General features: G+C 32.5%; 1 protein-coding gene across 3 annotated transcripts in view; it reads right to left on the bottom strand.

The window, feature by feature from the left end:
* The window catches only part of LOC114325820 (homeodomain-interacting protein kinase 2), a 273,933-nt gene extending 246,842 nt beyond the window's left edge, over window positions 1-27,091 (bottom strand). For all 3 annotated transcript variants that reach the window (XR_007697026.1, XM_028273951.2, XM_028273950.2), the window contains exon 1: window positions 26,782-27,091. The gene's annotated coding sequence lies outside the window, so the exon portion shown is untranslated. The remainder of the gene's footprint in view (window positions 1-26,781) is intronic.
* Between the last annotated feature and the right edge of the window lie 605 nt (window positions 27,092-27,696).

Genomic DNA, 27,696 nt, shown 5'->3' on the forward strand with positions numbered 1-27,696 from the left:
ATTTCGCTGTGTAGCAACTTCAATGGTTTTTCACAAAAATCGTCCATTGCCTTCCGATTAACACCATTACTTAATTTAACACAGTAGAATCAGTATAGTGTGCTATGCGGATGATGCAGCCCTGATTGCAGAGGACGAGGATGACCTACAAATACAACTTTATCGATTCTATCAAGCATGTCGACGACTCAACATGACCATATCCACGCAGAAAACAAAATGCATTACCATTGCGAAAGACCCAATTAGATGCAAGATCGTGGTAGAGGGGAAACCCATAGAACAGCTAAACCAGTTCAAATATCTAGGTGTAGAGTTATCAAGTTATTATGACCCAGCCAGAGACCTAAGAGGACAAATTAACAAGGACGCTGTCTTGTCCGGATGTTTGAGAGATGTGGTCTGGAATAACCCATATAATATGAGAACGGATAGCAAAGTAAGAATTTATAAAACTTGCATCAGACCTGTCATGACCTATGGCATTGAATCAAGAGAAAACACCAATAAAACGAAAAGTATGATACGAACAGCCGAAATGAAGACACTAAGAGCAATAGCAGGAAAGACAAGAAGAGATAGAATACGAAACAACATCATCAGGGAACAATGTGGCGTGCAGGATGTAGTCAGATGGGGCAGGCAAAGACGAAGAGACTTGCCCTTTTTGCTTAACATTTCACTTAATTCAGATTTCTCCATCATGAACTAAAGACATTCAAACCGTAACTAAAGTAATAATGTTGAGATTTGCACGACCCCTCTATCTTATCATAAAATTTCAGGTGACTTCTAATTAGCAATCTTTTCAAAGAAATATATCACTTGCAATTTCTTATATACGTAAAAATACAATCAAATATTGAACAAGGAAATACGAGCTCTAACATCTAACATCATAATACGTTAGTGATAATACGGTTATAATTTTAATATAATTTTAAGTAAGAAGTAGTTTTATATTTAGGTAAATACAAATTTTGAGAAATATTTATTAAAAATTGTATTAATAAAATGTATCAAAGTACCTGCTTTATGAAGGAAACATTGTCTATATACGCTGACCCTGGCTGTTCTTTAATTATTCATTGTGTACCCAGTAAAGGCATTTTTAGGCTATCTTTTCCAAGAAATATATGGCCGGAGCGAATTTACCTATGCCCCTTTTCTGTAGGGTATTAAAATCTGGCCGCCGGAGCGAACTAGTATATGCCCGAATAAGAAAATGGATGTTGTTATGACGCAATTATTCAAATACTTCAAGCTCTTACAATTTTAAAGGCGGTGGCAATGTTAAATGCAAGATTCAAAAGAGGTACTGTATTGCAAGATTGCACAGAATGGGAAAAGACAAAGAAGTTTTGACCACCATTAAAAAGAGAAAAACAGCATATTTGGGGCACATACTTAGAAATGATAAGTACGTGTTGTTACAGTTGATTATAAAGGGTAAAATTGAAGGAAAAAGGGATCCTGGTAGACGACAAATATCCTGGTTGAAAAACATTCGCGACTGGACCGGGTTAAACACACAAACGCTTTAAAAAAAAGCAGAAGATAGAGACGAATTTGCAATGGTTATAGCCAACCTTCATTAGTGGAGTCAGCACTAGAAGAAGAAGAATGTCCTTTGTATGCTACCGTAAAAAAATTGATTACAAGATTCAAAAGAGGTAAATTTTCGATTGAAGATGAAAAGAGCAAAGAGGCCAATTTTTGTGTCCACTCCAGTAAATATTGGTTCAGTTCTTGGTATGATTTTATCAGACCGTCGAAATTAGGCTAAAACTAATAAGAGGTGGCACCAATTAATGCGATAATGAAAAAGCATGGATTAAGATAGTTAGGGCATTTTCAATTCGAGATGCTAATCACCCAAAACAAACAATAATAAGAAGTACAGTCGGAAAAATGAAAGAATACCCATGAACGAACATATAAAACACGCTGTATTTTCCTGTCACCGTGTCACACAAAAAATTGGCCAGCGCAAGTACATGAAATGTGTCACACAAAAAATTGGCCAGTCCAAGTACATGTAACAATAATTATTTCATGTACTTGCGCTGGCCAATTTTTTGTGTGACACGGTGACACGAAAATACAGCGTGTTTTATATTAGTGCTGTAGCCAGGGGGGGTACAACGGCCTCCTTAATTCAGATGGACTTACCCAAGTTTTTTTTATATATTTTGACCCGTAGAATACGAATTTTTTGGGTAACAGTTGATCCGGATGTCGATAAGATTGTTATAGACAAAGAACTTGAGGAATTACATAACAGCGATTTCTCGCAAAACAAAACATCTTTTTGTATTTTTTGGGTGATTTTAAGCAAAAAATATTCCTACAAGTTTTTTCGTAGAATGCATAGTTTTCGAGATAACCGCGGTTGAAAAAAAATCGAAAAATTGCAATTTTTGAACCCGAATAACTTTTGATTAAAAAATAAAGTAGCAATTCTGTTTACCGCATTTGAAAGTTTAAGTCAAATTATATCGGTTTTGATTATTTGCACTGTTAAAAATTAATTTTTTTTATTGTTAAAAAAATCTATAAACACATAGTGTTTCCCGCACCTAATACATGCGTTTTAACGCATGCTACGTAGAAATTGCCTCGCTTGCACTTGTAGCTACTCTACCTACTCGTTCGATTTTAAATGAGAAATCATTGAAAACATCACTCACATACTAGGTGTTTATAACTTTGTTTAATAATAAAATAATAAATTTTTAGCAATGCAAATAATCAAAACCGATATATGTAATATGTAATTTGACTTAAACTTTCAAATGCGGTAAGCAGAATTGCTACTTTATTTTTTAATCAAAAGTTATTCGGGTTCAAAAATTACAATTTTTCGATTTTTTGAAAGTTCAACCGCGGTTATCTCGAAAACTATGCATTCTACGAAAAAACTTGTAGGAATATTTTTTGCTTAAAATGACCCAAAAAATACAAAAAGATATTTTGTTTTGCGAGAAATCGCTGTTATGTAATTCCTCAAGTTCTTTGTCTATAACAATCTTATCGACATCCGGATCAACTGTTACCCAAAAAATTCGTATTCTGCGGGTCAAAATATATAAAAAAAACTTGGGTAAGTCCATCTGAATTAAGGAGGCCGTTGTACCCCCCCTGGCGACAGGACTATATGTTCGTTCATGGGTATTCTTTCATTTTTCCTACTGTACATACCTTAACGGCAACTTTCACATGAATCATTTCTTGACTCAACAAATATACCAACTACATAAGAAAATATCTAAATTAGAAATTTTGAGAAAAGAGAATTTTGTGGAAAAACATTAACCAGAAGCTATTAGAAGCAATAATAGTTCATTTAGGTAATTACTTCTGGTTCCCTAGACACCTAGACAATGACTGTGCAACTAAGAATTTAATAAACAATTTATGTTGTCATTTGTTAGCAGATTTCGCCAGAGCCAAACACTGATGTAATAAAAATTTAGAAGATATAACTGGTTGTATATTTTGTCAACTCATTAAGTTATCAAACAATTAAATTGTGCATTACCAAGGACATTATGAACTCCACAATAGGTTGTAATAAAAACTTTTGGAATAAATTTATCATAATCTTTTTGCATGTCGAAAATAGAAAAATTACTCGCTGCTGAATCATCTTCAAAGCAAATTCCCTTTAAAAGCGCAGCTCGTTCTTGGCTTTAACTTTAGCATAAATGGATAATTGTCATAAAGAATGTAAGAATTACGCGAAAGGGAAGCATCTACAGTATTTCTAAACGAAAGTCAAATCAAAGACATTCAAATAAAATTGGACAAATCCCATATGAGCTGTTGAAAACCAGAGTGGTCTAAGTCAAGAATTTTATTTTATGCGCTCTCTTGGGGTATTATTATTATATACTATATTATTACATATTATATAAAATGAACATGTATTACAGTAGCTTCGTCTGTGAGTGGGTGGATGCACTAACATTTTTCAAATTTTTTTGCAAAATAGAACACTGTCAAACAAATAAAATTCTTGACGTAAATGTAAAATGTGAAATTCTTGACTTAGACTACTTTGGTTTTCAAGCGCTCATATAATCAACTTGTTGACAAGCACACCATAAAATTTTAAGTTTCATAAAAAATTCAAATATTCAAATATCCATTATCAAAGCTTGTATTGGGTTATTGTGAATTTGCTAAACATATACAGGGTGTCCAGAAACTCTCCCGACAAACGAAGACTGGATATTCCACAGATAATTTTAAGATAATTTAACCCAATTCATCTAGCCTTAAAATGCTTCCTACGGGAGCTCTTTAAAGATGGCGTCTTGTAATTAGTTTTTTTTTTTAAATAGCTCCAGAACGCTTCTTTTTAGAAAAACGAAAACTGGCACACCTGTTTATCTCCCAGAGATAAATCGACTCTATCAATTGCGAATTTCTAGTACCGGTCATAGGCATCCGTTTTGGGTAGGGCAACGGTTATTTTATCGCATAACTTTTTTGTCTTTAACTTTTAAGTACTTTTGTCACTGGATTATTAAATTCTGAAGTATTCTAGTACTATAAGGTACTCTTGTTTTACGTTGGTAGGATGCACCGTTTTCTACAAATGGATCGAATTCACCATTTTCTTGGATTTGAAAAAAATTGAAAAAATTTTTCAAAATAAAACGGTGTATTTTATCAAAGCAAGAGTAACTTTTAGTACTAAAAGATCTCATAATTTAATAATCATAGTGTCAAAAATGCTTATAAATTAAAGACGAAACCAATAAAGCGATAATGGCTATGCTATAACCGGTACTAAAAATTCGCAATTAATAAAATCGATTCATCTCTGGAAGATAAACATAACAATTTTCTTTTTATAAATAGTTTTTTTTGAAAATTCTTTTCAAATTCAAAAAACGAAAAATTAAGCAATTAAAAATAAATCAATAAAAAATTAAGTACCTTTTATTACTTGAATACCTCTGAGAATAATCCAGTATCAAAAATACTCAAAAGTTAAAGACAAAAAAGTTATGGAATAAAATAACTGTTGCCCTACCCAAAACGGACGCCTATGACTGATACTAGAAATTCGCAATTGATGGAATCGATTTATCTCTGGTAGATAAATAGACGTACCAGTTTTCGTTTTTTTTAATAGAAGCGTTATGGAGGTATTTAAAAAAAAAACTAATTACAAGACGGCATTTTTAAAGAGTTCTAGCTACCTTAGGAAGCATTTTCGGAATAGATGAATTGGGTTAAATTATCTAGGGAATCTCCTGTCTTCGTTTGTCGGGAGAGTTTCTGGACACCCTGTATACCTATACAAGACGCATTTTTATCAGAATCAGAGAAGAGGGGCATCCTTGTGTAAGTGATATAAAAGCAAAATAGAATGTCACTGGCACCCCCTGGAACCATTCTTTGGATGGGCCAGACTGGCAATCCTTCCCTCACTGGATCCAAACAAAGTAACGAGAAAATACAGAGGATCTCAAAATTGTTAGCATTAGAGGATGGAGAAGAAAGGCATTTGATAAGGACTAATAGATGAAACATGCCAAAGCCTACAAAGGTCAGTAGAGCTGTGATAATGATGATTAATTCCAACTTCCATAAGTAAGTTGTAATCTATTATTTTTCTTTATAATTCTGTGCCACTGAGAAACTTCTCCAAATGTTCCACGTGTCCATTCAATTTCTTTTATAATAGATAGTTTCTTCTTTCTAGTTATTTCCTATGAAGACGACTCCAATTATTTCCTGTAAATCATTGTTTGTCAACATTCTATGGAATTTTTCTATATGCTATTCCTCTTCTGTAATATTCAAATCAAAAATCTCTTGCTTCCAAGTTATCTAAACAGATCGCTGTAGCACCTCTGCTGATCTATGGTAAGTTATTTATGTCTTCGACAAATTCCCTACATATATTCTTTCAGCAAGATCGGCACAATATTAATGTAAGTTGTATTATCAACGATATTGAACAATTTCTATGTCTGAATCAATGGCTAATTTAATCGATTCAAAGACTTATAGCATGAAAGAAGTCCTGACACATTTAATGATATCTTTTTCAAGTGATTATGTATCATAAATGAAGAGTACAGGGGAAAAACGATCTAGTCACATTTAAATAGTTTTGAGGTACATATTCCTAATTAAATGCAGGGACTTCGATCACATTTCCATACAATGATTATTTTTATTCGAAGTTTTTAGTGACTTAGATCGGTTTTTGGTTAATTTCAAATGCACAGGGTAAAAGAGCAGGGCCGAATATATAATAAATTATGATGTATAACTCAAATTCAGGTATTTTGTGACTTAGATCGTTTTTCCTCTTCAAGTATACAGAGAGCACGTAAAGGTTGGAATAAATTCATTTTCTCAAGAATGGACCATTTTGGAAAAAAATCCCGAAACAGGTCAATTTTTATTTTTAAATTACGACTTTTCTGCATATATACCATACTAGTGACGTCACCCATCTGGGCGTGATGACGTCATCGATTATTTTTTTAAATGGGAATAGGGGTCGTGTGATAGCTCATTTGAAAGGTAATTTAATTCTCTATTCAGTAATATAAACATTTACATAATTATTTATACAGGGTGTACAAAAAACATTTTTTTAATTAAACTTATTGACATAAAAAGAAGAATGCATGTAAATTATTTAGTCCAAAATACATTTTTTTGCTCTCAGAAAACAAAAAAAAAATGTTTATTTGAAAAATAATAATTGCTTTTCGCATAAATTAAATGTTGAAACTGTCAAGGGTAAGGTGGGTGGCGGCTTTAATATTGAATTTAAGGAAAAAACAATATTTATTTATCAAATAAACATTATTTCCTGTTTTCTGATAGTAGTAAAAAAGTATTTTGAGTTAAATAAATTACACACATTCTTCTTTTTATGTCAATAAATTTAATTCAAATTTTTTTTGGGCACTCTGTATAAATAAATGTTTTAATGTTTATATTACTGAATAGAGAATTGAATTACCTTTCAAATGAGCTATCACACGACCCCTATTCTCATTTAAAAAAATTATAGATGACGTCATCACGCCCAGATGGGTGACGTCACTAGTATGATACATATGCCAGCAAGTCGCAATGTAAAAATAAAAATTGACCTGTTTCGGGATTTTTTTTCAAAATCGTCCATTCTCGAGAAAATGAATTTATTCCAACCTTTACGTGCTCACTGTATATTAGGTCACATGAATGCCATCTGACCCTTTTTTATTCTGAGTTGTGAGGTCATATTATATATGACCAGGAACATTGTTTATTAATAAAACTCAAATGGTAACCTGCCACATAGCATCAGAGTCAATCCTTCTGTATTTAAAATCAAGTAGCTTGTTTTGTCATTTTCTGGATGTAGATCCTGTTTTAGACATTTGCTTCCAAAATATATATCTCTAGTTGAGACAAGTAGTAAAAATTGATATCTTCCAAAATAAATTGGCATTTGCACCTCCTAAAATTTTAAAGTAGTGTCTATTCAGGAACCTATACAACTATCCTTACTCTGCAGTAAAGAGTACTCTTATCATTTGTTGAAACTTACTCTTGAAAATCTGTGTACAAACTTCCAAGCATTTTACTGGAACACCTTTCCATTAAGACGTTCCGTGTGCATGGCATACATGTGAGCCATATGATGCCTTCACCAATGTGCAGACAGTGCGCATGTATGCCATTGATTAAACCCATTTTTAATACCTGTTTTTTTGTCCCTTCAGAGTATAAGTCTTAGGATAAGACATCTGCACACAATGTGTTAAGAGATATCCTCTTGCTCAGCATAACTACTATCCATAATTCATAATCTTTTTTTTACTGTTTACTCTGTTTATGTTTTGTCACACACTACAGCCCTAACATTCACAGTTTCTGGTGAAATAGAAACCGAAAGCCATTTTATCATAGTTTTAAAGATTTCTTGAATCAATGATTCATTCTTGTTATAAAATGTCTTCATGAGTTAACTCTTTTATTAGATAATAAATTCTTTTATTAGATATTAGAAATGAAATATTAATGAGTCTAAGAAATAACTTTTGCAACAGAAACAACTATAATTAACATAACTATGGAAAGATGTTATCAAATAAGAAATTAAGTCCTTACCAAATTTAAAAATGCAAGTTATTTACATCCATGTTCTATAAATCGAACACAAATTTACACACAACAAATGAATTCTTAGTTCTATGACAATGAATTGCTTAATGATACATCAAAATATAACATTGATATGTTGCAATGACCAAAACAGGAATTTTACACAAGTATAAAAAGTTCCACATTATGGTGTTGGAAAAATACAAAGATGTATGATTAAGAAAGAAATCCTACTGTTAGTTAGTGGTTGTGGCTTCCATTAAGTTTATCTTCTCTGTTTTTTGAATTTTCTGGCTTCTGTAATATGTGAACATGCAAATACAGTGCAGCAACACTTAAGTTATATACAAATATATCCACAACTTTATTTATCTTATAGATCATTTTGGGGCTGATAATTATACACTATAACTGAAAATGTAGCCACTAAATTTAAAGATACCCACTCACTAAAACCATATGCAAGATAGCATGTTGTTAAGATCACATTCAATTCTAATAAAACCTAGACACAACGTCTCTAGACTGGAACAACAAGCTAAATCCTATCTTGTAGCATATTGTGCATTGTGCAGTTATCTACTTCTATTCAAGAAGTCCCTATGTGAGCATATGCCTATGATAGATACATGTTTTTGACTATTAAAAAACATATATTATACACTGTTATCTTTGCTCTTAGGTATAGGAAATGTAGATGATACATTTCTGACATAGCAAGAGATTGCTGCTTTCCAAGCTAATACATCTTGATTAGGATCTTTTTTGAGACCAATAGTAGCTCCCAGGTACATAAATCATTTTCACTCTTCCAAATTTATAATGTTTAACCTTCTAACTGAACAAACTGCTTCTGAGGAATTAGACATTTTTACTAAATTTGCAGTGGTGAAAAGCCAGATTAGTCAACTTTTTTGACGCCACATGAATATCTTTCTTAAAGGTATTGGCAGTTGACAATATCAAAGTTGGTCATGTGTTTATATTTATGTTATTTCTCTGTAAAGCACCTTTTGGTGACAATCATAGTAACAGTTTATCAATGATCTACAGGGTGTAACAAAAATACAGGTCATAAATTAAATCACATATTCTGGGACCCAAAATAGTTCGAATGAACCTAACTTACCTTAATACAAATATGCACAGAAAAAAAGTTATAGCCCTTTGAAGTTACAAAATAAAAATCGATTTTTTCGAATATATCGAAAACTATTAAAGATTTTTTATCGAATATAGATATGTGGCATTCTTATGACAGGATCATCTTAAAGAAAAATTATAGTTCAATTTGTGCTCCCCATAAAAATTTTATGGGGGTTTGGTTCCCTTAAACCCCCACCCCCCCCCCAAACTTTTCTGTACGTTTCAATTAAATTATTATTGTGATACCATTAGTTAAATTCAATATTTTTAAAACTTTTTTGGCTCTTCGTATTTTTTCGATAAGGCAGTTTTTATCGAGTTGCAGCTTCTTTTTTAATATGTTTACATACAAATTTTATGGGGGTTTTGTTCTTTTAAACCCCCCAAATGTTTGTGTACGCCCCAATTAAACTATTACTGCGATACCATTAGTTAAACAAAATGTTTTTAAATTTTTTTTGCCTCTTTGTATTTTTTCGAGAAGGCACCTTTTATCGAGATATGGCTTCTTTTTTAATACGGTTCAAAATATACCTAAAAATGTAAATCATACAATAATTTTTCATATTATTACCAAGTATCCATAATCGTACTTAACCATATACAAATATGTGGTGGATTTGACAAATATTCAAATCTCGATAAAAACTGACTTTTCGAAAAAGTACTAAGAGCCAAAAAAGTTTTAGAAATATTGTGTTTAAGTAATGGTACTACAATAATAATTTAATTGGAATGTACACAAAAGTTTGGGGGGTTTAAAGGAACTAAACCCCCATAAAATTTTTATAGGGTGTCCAAATTTCCCTATAATTTTTTCTTGAGATGCTACTGTCATAAGAATGTTATATGTCCATTTTCAATAAAAAAACTTTAATAGTTTTCGATATATTGAAAAAAATCGATTTTCATTTTGTAACTTCAAAGGGTTGTAACTTTTTTTATATGCACATTTGTACTAAGGTAAGTTAGGTTCAATCAAACTATTTTTGGTTCCAGAATATGTGGTTAAATTTATGACCTGTATTTTCGTTACACCCTGTATATCTATATAATTATTGATGTGGTTACAACCTTGATCATCATTAGAGCTTTGTAGCCTACATTTAGTAGAATTTTGTAGCTTTGGAAGCCCAATTTTGATCCTTTGTGGATTAGGAATGATTAAGCCTTTTGCACCCCTCGAACGTAATATGTTCTGGTTACAAAAATTCTGTGATACAATTTTATTACAGATACATCTCTTTTACATTACCACTGGAATACTAAATTCCCTATATTTATATCAATATTGTAAAAATGCTCATTATTTATTGTCAAAGCAATTGTTGCCTTTTAGAATTAACCAATAATAAGAAAATATTTAAAAAATCATAATCTTATAACAAAATATACATAATGCTCTGCTATATTTTTGTAGAAGATAATATAACCAGCGTTTGCACAAATGTATAAATCAATCAAAACTAAAAAATCTGTTTCAATTAATATAAATTCAATCTGAATGCTGAAAAATAAACAAAATAATTTTGTACAGATTACAGATTAATTTATATGTGTATATTTCTAGATCACATAAAAACTGTAAAGTAAAACCATGTAAAATACATTTTTTTTTTGTTAGTCTTCTTTTGTTTAATTCATGTGTGACTGAGCTCACATAAAAAATGTAACAAGTCATTATCTGATATAAATCACTGAACCATGCAGCTAGTAACTGGCTTTATTAAAAATTGACATCAATTTCTAATTCACAAGTCCCTTTCATAAAAAACTTTAATTACACAAATTAATTCAGAGATTATGTTGAAAATTTATCATTTAACCTTCGGATGACCAAGCGGGGGAAATTGTGACCCCAGCGTATGTTTTTCTTTAATAAATTCAAAAGTATTTTCAATTTTTAACTCATTATTTTTTTATTTGACTTTAATATCATTCTAGATATCCTCATATTTTGAAATAAAAAAAATTCCCTATATTTTACGAATAAAAAATATATTCTGAAGTTGATGTTTAGTAAAATACCGTCTATTATGTGTAATTCCAAGTAGTTTTACGCTAATGACGTCAACTTTGCAAAGTAACAAGACACTTACCCAACATACACACTACACATGACACTAATACTCATGTTGTGACTGGCTGAATGACATAAGTCCATGCCATAAAAAAAAACTTCATTTTTTTGTTAATTGTCATTTTTGACCTGGGGTCATTTTCCCCCCCTTGGTCATCCGTGTAACAAAAAAAGGTTGGTCATCGGAAGGTTAAAGAGATTTTAAATCAATTGTTTATGATATTCGTCCCCTACTGTACATGTTTTTTGTCATTAGTATATTCTCAAATTATCTTAAACATGAACCTGAACTTGTGTTCAGGGATCAAGTACCAATTCTTGTTATTGCTCAGGTACAAGCTATGAGACTGTCAAATTTCAATATGAGATAACCAAATTACACATGAGATAACCTAACCAAAAAAGATGAACTTTAGAGTTAAACCAGGGCAGGAGAAGGGATGATCAATAGAAGAAACCACACAATGTACTACGCAGGAGAAAGCAAACAGGGTCGCAATGGAACCGCCTTTCTAGTTAGTAATAGCGTAAGAGACAAGATTATTAACTTTAAAGCGGTTGATGGAAGAATATCATATATAAGAATTAAAAATAAACAAGCAAATTTAACATTTGTTAATATATATGCACCTACAGAGAATGCTCCCGAAGAAGAAAAGAATGAATTCTATGAGAAACTTGAAGAATTGTACGAAGAAATACCAAAGAACGACATACTAATCCTATTAGGAGACTTTAACGCAAAGATAGGGAAAGAAGACATGAACAGAGAAATCGCAGGAAAAGAAACGATCCATCAAAATACGAACAACAATGGCAGGAGAATATGTAATCTAGCAGCAGCAACCAATACTTTTATTATTAGCACCCAATTCAAGCACAAAAAAGAGCACAAAGTAACGTGGCTAATACCTGGAACAACAGACGGAAACCAAATAGACCACATCCTAATTTCAAAAAAATGGAGAACAATTGTACGGAATGTGAGGTCCTACAGGGGAGCCAATGCTGATTCGGATCACATTTTGGTGATAGGCGACATGATATTGAAGATACTTAAAGACAAAAACGACAGAAAGAAAAGAAAGAGGTGGAATAGGTCAAAACTAAACACAGATAATGCAAACAGAAAATTCTGCACTAAGTTGGAAGAAAAACTACTAGTCCTAAAACCATCGGACATAGATGAAACATGGGAAGACATAAAAGATAGTATTTTAACAGCAGCAATAGTAGTATTTTAATAAAAGAAAAGATTGGTACGATGAAGAATGCGAGCAAGCTAGTAAAGGCAAGGACCAAGCAAGACACAGGTGGTTGGCCACAGGGAAACAAGAAGATCTCCTACACTATAAAGAGAAAAAGAAAGAGTCAGACAAATGTTGCAGAACTAAAAAGAAGAAATGGATTGAAGACTTACTGCTGGAACTCGAGGCTAATAGTAACGATAATGCAAGACTATATAAACACATAAAAGCACAGAATAAGAAGAAGATTCCGGCAAATATTGGAAAAAAGGAAAGGGAAACACACTATAGAGAATTGTTCAAAAAGAAAGGCGATGCTGAAAATGCAGAAAATGAAGAACAAACAGTAAATAGGAATGAAGAACAATCAGAGCCTCCCTCATACAACGAAGCATTGGCGACCATAAACAGATTAAAGACAAGGAAAGCAGCAGGACCAGACGACATTATAAATGAGTTCTTCAAGAAAGGGGGAGAGGAACTAGCCCACAGAATCCACAAGCTGATAGAACGAATATGGGAAGAAGAACGCATGCCCAACGACTGGAATTGCGGTCTGATAACACCAATCCCTAAAAAAGGTGACAAGACGAAATGCAGTAACTACAGGGGAATCACGCTATTAAATACAATGTACAAAATATTAACTAATTTGATCAGACAAAGAATAGAAAAAGAAACGAGAACAAAAATAGGTGAATACCAACATGGATTCAGAGAAGGTAAGTCAACAATAGATGCAATACACATTGTAACGCAAATCGTCGAAAAAAGTTACGAGCATGGAATAGATCTACATATACTGTTTATTGACTACAAGCAAGCCTTTGACAGTGTAATAAGGGAGGAGCTAATTAATGATATGAAGCAACTAGGCATTCAAGAAAAACTAGTAAGTCTCACGAAAATGACGATGAAGGAATCCAAAGCACGAATCTTAACAAGGGAAGGCCCGTCAGATGAAGTACAAATGGAGGTAGGTGTCAGACAGGGAGACTCCCTATCAACAACATTATTTAACATTGCCATAGAGGATGCAGTAAGAGCAGCCAAAATTAGGGGAACAATTATCGAATCTTCAGCCCAACTGATAGCGTATGCAGACGATATTGCACTGGTTACTAGAGATTTAAAAACCATGCAGAATATAATATTAATACTAGATAAAGAAGCAAAGAAGAGAGGGCTAGTAATAAACGAAAGCAAAACGAAATACCTCAAGTGCTCAAGAGAGAATACGAACATTGAGAAAGAAATTAAGCTTGGAGCATATACATTTGAAAGAGTACACCGTTTCAAATATCTGGGAGTGATGGTGAATGGCAGAAATGATAGAACGGATGAAATAAATGAACGCATCCTACTGGGTAATAAAACCTATTGGAACTACCAAAAATTCTTGAAAGAAAAACACATTAGTAAGACAACCAAATTAAAAATTTACAAGACTGCAATCAGGCCAGTGATCACCTATGGTGCAGAGACGATGTGCCTAACACAAAAAGATGAAATGAGATTAGAAATCTTAGAGAGAAAGATAATTCGACGAATAATGGGACCGGTGAGGATAAGTGTAGGCGAATTTAGAAGATTAACAAATGAAGAAATTAAAGAAGTCATCCAGGGTGAAGACATAATCAAGTTCGTGAAGGCGCAGAGGCTCAGGTGGCTGGGACACACAGAAAGAGCTAACCCAGACTCTACGCTAAAGCGAGTAACTGGCTGGAGACCAACAACAGGGAGACCAAAGGGAAGACCCAAAACAAGATGGAGAGATCAAGTCTTAGGAGACATAAAGAAGCTGAAAATCTACAATTGGAAGGAGCGTTGTAAGGACCGGAAAGAATGGAGAAAAGTTGTAGACAAAGCCAAGTCACACACGCTGCTATAATAATAAAAGACAACAGAGGACTGATTCTGCGCAACAAATGAATCAGAGAGCCCAAAAGGGCGGCAAACACTCCGCCAGGAGTGAATAAGCCATGATGATGATGACATTTTCGTAAAAACTGAATTTTCCTAATTTTCCGCAACTTTTCCAAGGTAAAATTTTTCGTTTTCATGCCCTGCTGTTATGCCTTTTTTTTGCAGATTCCTTATCATGAAAACTAACAAACTTTTAAGTGGCATGAAGGAGAAAATCATGGACATTGACCTATTAACATTACATGTTTAGGTCACAATTAACACCCTTATGGCACCAGTAGCCCTCATGCCAAAATTTTTAAAAATAGAATCAATATTCTTCTATAGATCCTTAGAATGGCATAAGGGAGAAAACCGTAGCACAGGCGATATTCTTTCAAAAAAAATTCTATTTTCCTAGGAAAATTCTCTAGGTAACCCCACAGTTTTCACATATTTACTCTCCTTGATTTCATCTTTCAGTACTCTCAAAGACATAAAAGATAAAATCGTGGTTGAACTTTGTTAGAAATCAGAGTCTACATATTGCACCTTTGCTCAAATAGTGTCACAACTCAAAAATATATATAAACAGTTTTATTGCACCAACAATTTAATAAAACTACAAAATCTTATCTCAAAAAGTGTTAAGTTTATAGTTTAAATATTTGTCGTTAGATGACACTATTCATTATATGATTAACCAAAATCAACGGTGCACCGAACATAAACAGTGTCACATATCGATTTGTGCAAGGCATTTGTCCATCTACGATGTGTATAAAGCATTGTTCGTTGAGTTAAGACAGTAAATGCGATTAGTTTATTCAAAAGAATCTACGTATGTGCTCAATTAAAGTGACACATTTATCACTTATTTATCTTTCTTGTTGCAGTATTTTTTGTTGAATGTTTTTACTTGTATTTAATGTTACATCATTAAAAACAATAAGTCTGTTAACCAGATAATTTATTTATTTATTTACGGGTCTCCCCAATTTAAAAAAAAATATACATATATAAACAATAAGTAGAAGTAAAAGTAGTATTGGTAAAGTCCAGTAAAACAGTAAAAAAACTAAAAATAAAATAAAATGAATTAAATGAAAGTGTGACAGCATAAAACTGTAGTAAGTACATTACAATAAAACTAAATTTAACATACACACAATCCACGTTATGCAGTGACAATACATAATAATATAATATAAACTGACATTAATCAACTAACTACAGACAATAAAAAAATTAACAAATTACATAATACAAAAGCATTATCCATGGCAAAAATTAACAAATCCACTGAAAATATAATATTAAATATTAAATATTAAACATAAGTGCTGACCGGAAAAACTGATTTTAGTTGGTTTTTAAATACTCGACTGGAAGAAGAGAATAAATCGATGTCCAAATCATTCAGGCGACTTAAAGTTCTATCTATTGGTGAGTTAAGACCATAGTTAGTTAAATGATGAGGTACATGGAACAAGTTATTATTTCTCAGATTATGGTTTGGAATATTAAAGTTTATTAATTTTAATAAATCAGGACAATTGATTTCACTATTTAATAGTTTATAAATAAAAGCTAGATCATTTATAATTCTACGGTCTTTTAAGGAGTGCAAATTGAGATCACTACGGATGATGGTATAGTTGTGGTTTAGTTCAATAACATTATATCCCAATCTGTATGCTGCAAATCTTAAAAACTTATTTTGAACTCTCTCGAGACAAACAACATGAACATTATAAAATGGTGACCAGACAATAGAGGAGAATTCTAATATAGATATAACCAATGATGAGTAAACAGCCTTTATTGTATTAAGGGAAAGATCAGCACAACTGCGAAGTATATAACCCAGTACTTTTGAAGCCTTTGCTGTCACATAGTTAATGTGATCCACAAACGTTAAGTTTTCATCGAATATTACTCCTAAATCCTTTACTGCTCTAACATAAGAGAGCGCTTTACTGTCGATGACATATGATGATTGATATTTTTTTGCAACTTTGTGGAAGCTAATGAAATGACATTTATTAATGTTTAAAAAGAGTCTGTTTTTGTTACACCACTCAACTAAATTATTGAGATCGTTTTGAAGGAGACTACAATCTTCATGATCTTTGATAGATCTGTAAATCTTCAAATCATCAGCAAATAGCAAGTACTTAGAGTGATTAAAACATTCACCTATGTCGTTAATAAACAGATTGAACAGAAGGGGCGAGCAATGAGCACCTTGTGGAACTCCAGATTTTATTTGTATTGTATCTGACATAAATGAACCCAGTTTGACTTTTTGTGTGCGACCTATTAAATAGCTATCAAACCACTTTAAAAGCTGATCGCTGAAACCATATGCCTTAAGTTTATGTAGCAGTAAGTAGTGGTCAATCCTATCAAAGGCTTTTGAAAAGTCTGTGTATACACAATCTACCTGACATTTTCTTTCCAGATCTCTGATAATAGATGTTTCATAAGATAGTAAGTTTGTAGTTGTGGATTTCTTGTGCATAAAGCCATGTTGATAATTATTTATTAATTGTTGACAAGTAAAACTAATATGGTTATAAATCAACTTATCAAGTAGTTTAGGAATGGTCGATTGTTTAGATATACCTCTGTATAATATAATAATAATGATATTGTATTCTGTACTGCAAGAGCCAGTTTTGATAAATAATATTTTGTAAATTGTTCCTTATTTTATCTGTAAATATAGTGTCAACTCAAAAAAAATTTTTTTTAATATTTTTAACAGAAATAATGCACTGTTTTGTAGAGCTTCAAAAACCTTTGTAACTGACTAAAATAGTTATACTATAATATACAACTATTTACAAGCTAACAATATCGATAATTTTATGTGTGTGGAAAGCAAAAATAAAGATTTTATTAACCCATATTGTGACTGGTCTATAATCCAACAAAAAGGAAATATATTAAACCAAAACTTCAGAGGAGGCAGTCTTATACAATCCAGAAAAACATGGAAGATGGGTAAAGAAAATCCTCCACGAATAAACAACCCTCTTAATAACTGCATTCATGTCTCATTTCCTTTTAAAGACTCCAAATTACATATTTTCGTAGTCTATATTCACAATTCCTCACTAATTGAAGAAACTATCTTCATTAAGGCATCCCTTTATGATTATTCAATAATCCGACGAAGTAGTTTTCAATCCTAATAGTAAATTATTAATATTGAAAATATTAAAAATATTACTAAAAGATTTTTAAATTGAAAACTTATTGGTACACTTTCCTGGTGACACCTCCAAGACTTCTACAATTTGCAAGTCAAATGGATGCTGCAGTGAAGACAAGAGGGAAGGAATTCTACACTATGCAATTCACATCCCCCGTCTGCAGCTGGTAAAGTTCCAACAGAAAAATGCACCTAGTTACTCTACGGAGTAATACGACTATAAAATAAAAAACTACTTCGTCTTTCACAATGCCAGATGGCGCTAGCCACCTACTATCATCACTTCAGTTGCAATGGGTGGGAGAACCTCTCGATACGAATCAGTTAAAATATGGAGAACAGTGCCTATGTTCCTTCCGATGAAGGCTCCAATAAGAGCCGAAAATCGCGATTCAAGGGACTGGACTGCACTCCGTATTCTAATTGAAAAGTAAGATTGTTTTGCCTTCGCATTGCAACTGAATAAAAATGGTATACATTTTTATTTTATAGTCGTATTACTCCGTAGAGTAACTAGGTGCATTTTTCCGTTGGAACTTTACCAGCTGCAGACGGGGGATGTGAATTGCATAGTGTAGAATTCCTTCCCTCTCGTCTTCACTGCAGCATCCATTTGACTTGCAAATTGTAGAAGTCTTGGAGGTGTCACCAGGAAAGTGTACCAATAAGTTTTCAATTTAAAAATCTTTTAGTAATATTTTTAATATTTTCAATATTAATAATTTACTATTAGGATTGAAAACTACTTCGTCTTGCAATGCCAGATGGCGCTAGCCACCTACTATCATCACTTCAGTTGCAATGGGTGGGAGAACCTCTCGATACGAATCAGTTAAAATATGGAGAACAGTGCCTACGTTCCTTCCGATGAAGGCTCCAATAAGAGCCGAAAATCGCGATTCAAGGGACTGGACTGCACTCCGTATTCTAATTGAAAAGTAAGATTGTTTTGCCTTCACATTGCAGCTGAATAAAAATGGTATACATTTTTATTTTATTCAATATTCATTGGCGATTTTAACCCAAAATCAAGCCCCTCACGTATAAGCAAATCAAAGGTTTTCTTCAAAATTCTAATTTTTGTCAAATACCTACTCCTCCTACGTTTATAATGGCAGGTAACCCAAGCACAACTCCAGATATATTATTTTGTTCTAAAAATATTATAAATAATATCACAAATATACTTGTAACTCCAGATCTGGGAAGTGATCACTTGGCTTTGCAATTTGATTTTAATCTACATCATGATCCTGACCACATTAATGAAATTAATCTTCCCAATATAGCAAAATGTAATGTACAAAATGTAAATAGTAGAATGAAAGAATTTTTGAATATAAGGCATGACATTTGCCCAAATTACATTAAAAATTTCAACACTATGTTGTCTAAATTAATAATAGAAAATTCGCCCAAACAGAAGAAATCACCCTTTAATTACAATCTTCCACCCTTCATTTTGTCTCTGATTAAATTGAAGAGACAGTTACTCAGGCAGATCCAAAAAAATGAGACAAATGCATTAAAATTACAATTTAATGAACTAAACAAAGATATTCACAAACTTATATCACAATTTAAACAACATAAATGGATCCTAGCATGTAAAAGTATAAACTCCATGAAAGGAAAAACATACTAGAATGAAATAAAAAAACTGTCTAAATATAAATCGTTTAGACAACAGATTTCAGAACTGATATACAATGGCCAGACATATAGTACAGATGAAGAAAAATGTAGTGCTTCTGCTAGATACTTTGAAGAAACCTACAAATTTGATGAGGATGACAATTTTGATAGAGATACCTTAGAGGAGGTGGATAGTTGGTTTGGAAGTTTTTATGAAAATAGTCATAATCTGAATGCTCTTCAGGACATCACAGAAGATGAATATGATGAGGCTCTATATAAAGGAAAAAATACAGCTCCAGGCAAAGATTCCATCAATCGTAAAATCCTTAGACAACTAGATCCAGATATTCATAAAGAGATAATGAGCATATTATATTGTATCATGAATCATTTCTTCCCTGATGAGTGGAAGACAGGCATTGTAATAGTTATCCCTAAACCTTATACTAACCATCAACTACCCCAAAATTACCGTCCAATCACCCTTCTCCCAGTAATTGGAAAAAATTTTGAGAAAATTATCCAAGGAAGATTATATAATGAATTAAACCAACATATTCCAGCACACCAGTTTGGATTTAGAGAAAAATCATCTACAATCCTTCCTCTTTCAATAGTAACATCCAATATACAGGCAGCTTCTTTTGACTCCGTTTGGCATAGAGGATTGTTATATAAACTTCACAGAATGAAATGCTCCCCTTCTCTAATATGGATTATTGACGAATTTCTTAGAAGACGCAGGTGTATAGTTAGGATCAATGAAACATATTCCCATTCATTGTCAGTGCAACAAGGAGTTCCACAAGGTCCACCACTCTCCCCTCTATTGTATAATCTCGATTGCGGTGACATATGCGACAATAGACTAACCAATACTAATTTGCTACAATTTGCTGATGACACTGCAGTGATATCATATGGAAAAAATGTAATAAAAGACAATGGACTTATTGCAGAGGCAGGTGGATGACACAATATCTTGGATGAATAAATGGAGATTAACAATAAATCCTTCTAAAAGAAAACTAATAATATTTAACCATAGAATCCAAGATCACTCACCAACTATAAATATATGCGACAATATTATTAAACCCTCCCAAACTGTTAAGTATTTGGGAATAGAAATAGATAACAAATTGAAGTTCAACCACCACACAGTTATAAGCAGATATAAAAAGGAAAATTATAACTAGAGCAAAACACTTCAGAAGTTTAACATACAAGAATGAGGGAATTACGATTGAAACAGCAGCCAATATAATTTATAAAATGATTTGCAGGCCCATGCTGGAGTATGGTTCTACAATTTTCTATAATTCTAAAGGTCCTGCCAAAAATAATATAAAGGTGGCTGAAACAACTAGCCTTCGACAAATTACTAGATTGCGTCATCCTGATAATCCACTTCGTAATCCATCCAACAGAATGCTGTACGAGAAAACTGGAATTGAACCTATTAATGAGAGACTCAATAAGCTGTTTAAATATCTCTTTATTAATGACAATAACAAAAATTTGATTGAGCCCCACATTGTGAAGATACCAGAGGACAGTGCCCGTAGATATCCAGGAAGAACTCTCTTTGAAGAAATCTGCTACACATCAAGACAATAAACAACTCTATTCAAGTCATCATCTGTATTGTAACTAATTGTCAGTGATATTGTGATTACCGCCACATACAAATATTTTTTTTTAATTATTGTATTGTACTAATATTAACAAAAAACATATATTGTAATAATGTATATTAATTGTGTAAATTGGCTGAAAGACTTCGGTCGATGGCCTTTTGGTACATTGTATCAATAATATATGTCTCTCTCTCTCTCTCTCTCTCTCTCTAGTTATACTAATTTTAATAGTTTTTGAATTAAATCCCGAAAGGTTCTACCACAAATTTTAAATGTCCTTTTCTCGAAACTTTGCTTTTTTGACTTATGACACTGTTTGAGCGGAGGTGCAATATATGGAAATGTTATTATGAGATGCCTGAACATTAGTCTCAACTCTTTAGCTTCCTCATTATATTATCCAAAGATATCGAATAAATGTAACTAGCCATGTAATGAATGTGGTTGGGCATGTGATCAAGTATACCTTAACCAATTTTTGTTGTGTTACTGGAGTAGAAGCTCTACAGTTGTTTATAACGGAGGTGTTCACATGTTCTGCATATTTTAAAATGCAGGCAGAACAAATACGGCTCATTTATTTGATAATTTTCAAAATCTAAACTTATTTGGGATGATTTACAGTAAGTTTTCTATTCATAGTTGATGAGTGAATTTCAAGTCCATTTAAAACTAGTCTTCAATAAGTTCGTAAATAGTCTGTCTCAATGCTCTCTGATATGGTGCTGGAGAAATGATGGATGTAGTCCTGTCGCCAGGGGGGTACAACAGCCTCCTTTATCCAGATGGACTTACATAAGTTTTTTTTGTGTATTTTGACCTGTAGAACACGAATTTTTTGGGTAACAGTTTATCCGGATGTCGATTAGATTGTAATAAACAAAGAACTTGAGGAATTACATAACAGCGATTTCTCGCAAATCAAAACATTTTAAAAAATACAAAAAATACAAAAAAATGTTTTGTTTTGCGAGAAATCGCTGTTATGTAATTCCTCAAGTTTTTTGTTTATAACAATCTAATCGACATCAGGATCAACTGTTAACCAAAAAATTCGTGTTCTACGGGTCAAAATACATAAAAAAAACTTGGGTAAGTCAATCTGAATAAAGGAGGCCGTTGTACCCCCCTGGCGACAGGACTAATGGGTAATGTCTAGAATTCTATTTTAACTATGCACAAAAAACAGTTCCCCAATTGTGAAATAAAAGAGATATGTTTCAACAGCATTTACATCTTTATGAATCAAGTTAACAGAAATTGGCTTAGTTGAGGCATGTATCTGTTTCCCACTCTTTGGTGACCATTATATTTATTTTATAATCTCAAATTTAAAAGATTATTAAATATTAAAGATTATTATTATTATGTTGAACAAAAATTTCTTACCCATCTTCGTAAACATGAATTTAAAAAAGAATTGATATAAAATAATTTTTGCCTGGTAGTAAGTATATGAGCAAATATGATATGAAATTACGAAAATTATTACTCCTATGAAATTATTACTACATGAAGGAGCTACAAAAATAAGCTCCAGGAGCTAGCATGAAGAGGATGGTGCTACCTAGCTCGAGACCAAGATTATTAGAAGAGTGTGGTTTTGGATGCCAGGTGGTAGGCCAAGTCCCAGTGCCATTGGGTGGTGGTGGATTGTTTTACCATTTCCTTCATCAAAACAAAAATGCTAATAAGAAGCCCTAACTGACGTGATATAAAACAATAAAATATTATGGTGTGGGTTAAAAAATGGGTACTTAGTGGTTGTTTTTTGATAAAAGGATAACATATTTTATATTCCCACTTTTGTGAGCTAATATCAGAAATATTTCTTCTTTACATATTACTATAGTGTGTAAATGTAAGAAAACAAAAGATGTGTGAGTATTTCATATTATGTTTAAACTAAGAAAGTTGTTCTGGTTTTAATACAATCCTTATAAACAGCAAAGAAAAATATAAGTTTTGTTGTATTTTATTATAAGTTTAATAGTGAAAAATAATCTAGAGAATCATGTCACCCTTTTTGGTAACAGTAAAAGTACATATTAACATTTCTGTAACACATCTTTCATTAAGTACATGTATGTACTGGATGAATTTGTCTATTTAAAAATTGGTTGGAGTATGATCCTTAAAATTTTCACTTCTTTTTGGCTATTGACCGGATGCAGGTATTGTGAAATGAAGCTATTAACTGATTTTCCAGTGTTCCTCGATTTCTCTCTGTCTTTTGCTATTTTAGAACATTCTTTTACCTTCTACTTTTCCCTGGATGGTAAGTTTTTCAAGACCATCTCTTAGAAGCATGTGTCCAAAATAGCCCATTATTTGTTCTGATATTTGTGTTCTTAGTATTTTCTTTATGTTACCTGGTTCAGTATAGAGTAATTTGTTCTTCAGGCCACCCATGGTATCGTCAGCATTTGTCTGCAGCAGACAACATAAATACATCTATAATCTTTTTATGTTTCTCTATAAGGGTCCAGCATCCAGCATTCCAATGCATAAGTGAAAACTGGAAAAACTACATTTCTTACCAGTCTCATTTTTGTATTTATAGTTATTTCATGGCTTTTCCAAATTATTGTTAATTTTGCCATAGAGCTTTTTGCAATTGCTAACCTGCACTTTATTTATTCAGTACAGCTCCCCAGCCCAGATACACAAAATTATCTACAACAACAATATTGTTTATCATCATTAGGTGATTTTGGTCATTGTTAGCTGTCAATTAGCATGATTCTCGATTTCTCTCTGTTTATTTTAAGACCCATGCTTACCATTTTTACAGGATAGGTTTTCTGACACAAAAAATGTGTCAGAAATAGTAAAATTTTACAGAATTATTCTGCTGTGCCTAACCCAAATGTGCATATCTATCTTATTTGCTTACTAAAAATGACGTAAGTTAAGCCAAAACACATTAAATGCACAGCATCTTTTGCCGTATCCTGTGTAAATGTATATGAATACTTCGAACAAAAATCAATTTTACTCAAATGTGATGTCTCTCTAGATACAGCGTTTTGGCTAAGCACGGCAGTATTGTACAGTAGCACTATCCTCTCATTATAGTCTTTTCTAATACAGTAAAACCTCGATACAATGGACTAATTGGGTGAACGGAATGTCCGTTAAAGCCGAAAGTCCATTATACAGGGTGTCCCGAAAAGAATGGTCATAAATTATACCACACATTCTAGGGTAAAAAATAGTTCGGTTGAACCTAACTTACCTTAGTACAAATGTGCTCATAAAAAAAGTTACAGCCCTTTGAAGTTACAAAATGAAAATCGATTTTTTTCAATATATCGAAAACTATTAGAGATTTTTTATTAAAAAAGGACTTGTATCATTCTTATGGCAGGAACATCTTAAAACAAAATTATAGTAAAATTTGTCCACCCCATAAAATTTTATGGGGGTTTTGTTTCCTTAAACCCTCCCAAACTTTTGTGTACCTTCCAATTAATTTATTATTGTGGTACCATTAGTTAAACACAACATTTTTAAAACTTTTTTGCCTCCTAGTATTTTTTCGATAAACCAGTTTTTATCGAGATGCGGCTTCTTTTTTAATATATTTACATAAAAATTTTATAGGGGCTTTGTTCCTTTAAACCCCCCAAATGTTCGTGTACGTTCCAATTAAACTATTATTGTGGTACCATTAGTTAAACACAGTGTTTTTAAAACTTTTTTGCCTCTTAGTCTTTTTTTGATAAGTCACCTTTTATTGAGATGTGGCTTCTTTTTCAAAATATACCAAAAAATGTAAGTTATAAATAAATTTTCAGATTATTAACAGGTGTCTATAATCATACTTAACCATATGCAAATATGTGGTGGACTCGAAAATATTCAAAATATCTCGATAAACACTGGCTTATCAAAAAAGTACTAAGAGGCAACAAAGTTTTAAAAACAGTGTGTTTAACTAATTGTGCCACAACAATAATTTAACTTGAACGTACACAAAAGTTTGGGGGGTTTAAGGGAACAAAACCCCCATAAATTTTTTATGGGGTGCACAAATTTCACTTTAATTTTTTTTTAAGATGCTGATGCCATAAAAATTCCACATGTCCATTTTCAATAAAAAATCTCCAAGAGTTTTCGATATACGAAAAAAAATCCATTTTCATTTTGTAACTCCAAAGGGCTGTAACTTTTTTTGTGTACACTATTGTATATAGGTAAGTGAGGTTCAACCGAACTATTTTTGACCCCAAAATCTGTGGTATAATTTATGACCAATCTTTTCGGGACACCCTGTATAACAATAGGTTTAAAATCAATCAAATTTTGTTTTGAAAATATCGTCTGCTGTATTTATATAAAGTGTACAAATCTGTAATTGAACAAGGAATCAAGTTTTTTTTGCTACTTTTTTACTTTTCTACTTCATCTATAAACTTTCTACAATATACTCATTTGGTTGCCAAAATTATTCACTGATCCGATGTATTTTTTTGGCAAAAACATAGAAGTTGTAATCTTCTAAATGTCGAATATTTTCAATGGGGTAAGCAGGAGCGGTGTCTAAAATCAATAAAAATTTCACCTCTTTCGGTGGTATTTCCCATTTCTTCTCTTGAAATTTTCTCACTGCACATGCAGGTACCAATATCTCTGATGAACCATGCCTTATTAGAGCTATAATATGAAACAGGCAGATAATGCATTATATCTTTGACAGCTCTAGGTTTACGAGATTTGCCAACAATTATAGCAGTCAATCCAAGCGATCCATCGGGGTTAGCACAAAGCAGTGCAGATAACCTGTCCTTGCTGATTTTTCTTCCAGAATTCGGTTTTAAATGTTTTTTACATTTGATAGGATTTTTGTCCGTTATATCCGAAGTCCGTTCTATCGAGGTTTTACTGTACTTTGTTCTAATAGTTTGTAGTTTTAAAAGCACTTCTCTTAAATGTAGTTCAGATTGTCTATGATTAAATAAATGCCAAAAGTAAATACAATATAAGCTTCTTAAATTCCTAATTCTTGGTTGAAATGGACAATTTACTTTAATGCATATTTAATGGGCAAAACAACAGGTGATACTCTATCCTAATGTATATTTAGAGTGTTATGAAAATGTCAAGGTATGCCAGATTGAGTTGTAAGAATTTCATCTCAAATGTTTCTTGATAATCAAAGAATGGTTTGGGTTTAGAGGGATCATGTTACATGCACAAACTTTGCAATGTATGGAAATTAAATGTAAATGTGGCACACATAAAATTACAAATCTTCAAAGACAACTAATGGACTATTGTTATATTTAAATATTTGAGGAGTTAATACATGGTTATAAAAGGAAATGTTGAAATGAGAATTATGCATAATTACAGTAAATAACCTTAATAACAAATTTAGAATAGTAGCCTCATAAGTATATATTTTGCAACTCCTGCAAAACTATTTTGCAAAAAAGGAGTAATACGTAAAGATTATGTTTATTATCATACCTAAGCAAGGCATGACCTGACTTCTGACCTCTTAACAGTTTTGCTTATTAAACCTATTATTATCATAACAATATCATAGTGGGAGATGTAGCCGTAATGAAAAGTGTGTTACCTTACACAGAATACTTTAAAAAGAAAAAAGAAAACATATCTGGGTAACAGACGAGGCCACAAGAATCAGGGCCGCATGTACACCAAGATTGGGAGTCGACTCTACAAAATGTCGGCATTGCACCATATTGTCCACTACTCTAGAATAACGGCTACTAATTTTAGATAATTAATTAGTCTTTTTCTTACCACTCTAACCTCCTATCCTGGGCAAATAGCTCAACTTTCATAATGACATACGGACAAAGAGTATCTTCAAAGTCCAGCCATCTTGAACGAAACTCGCACAGTTTGTTTACAAATAATTTTCAAGTTCTCGGAGTTAGTACAGGCATTATTTACACATATACACCAAATCACACATCTTGCACACAATTATTTCTTGCACTTTTGCACTTTTTACTACGCAATTATTCCATTTTTGACGTTTTTCTTCATGCTGATCCACACACGTCCACTTTTGAGGTGTTCGTACAACGTATTCCTCGCTAATTCTCGAGACAGACGCGCACGTCGCTGCTTGTACGGTATCAAATCGGGGGCGACAATCGAAGGTAGTGACTACTCGACCGACCTTACAGGCGTCTGGTTAAGGAACACGTTTTTTTGCTAAAAATATCTTGGAGAGCAACATGAACTGGGATATTTTCAACGCATAATTTCAGTAACAGTGGCGTGTGCATGTCCATTAGGAATTTGGTCGCCTGATTTATAATTTTGATGATTTTCATATTACACCACAATATGGTGATCTCGTGTTTCCAACTACAGTAGAACCTCGATTATCCGTCAGGGCACCGGACCAAGGGTATGACGGATAATCGAAAAGACGGTTAACAGAACATTTAAAAAAAATTGAAAATTCACAGTACAACTCTCAAATTTGATTTGTATGGTTTGTTTGACAATATAAGAGGGATTTGTGTTCGTACAATCGAATCAATTGAAAATATTCTGAAATCTTTTTTTGTTTTACTGTTGCTTCACATTTTGCAACCGCTGAATTTCTTAATTGGCATAAGATCATACAATCTACTTTATTGGCTTCTTACCGAGAATACCACTCGATGAATTATTGCATATGCGATGCAGCTTCTCTAGATT

Source organism: Diabrotica virgifera, chromosome 3, assembly GCF_917563875.1.
Source record: "Diabrotica virgifera virgifera chromosome 3, PGI_DIABVI_V3a".
Lineage (NCBI taxonomy): Eukaryota > Metazoa > Arthropoda > Insecta > Coleoptera > Chrysomelidae > Diabrotica > Diabrotica virgifera.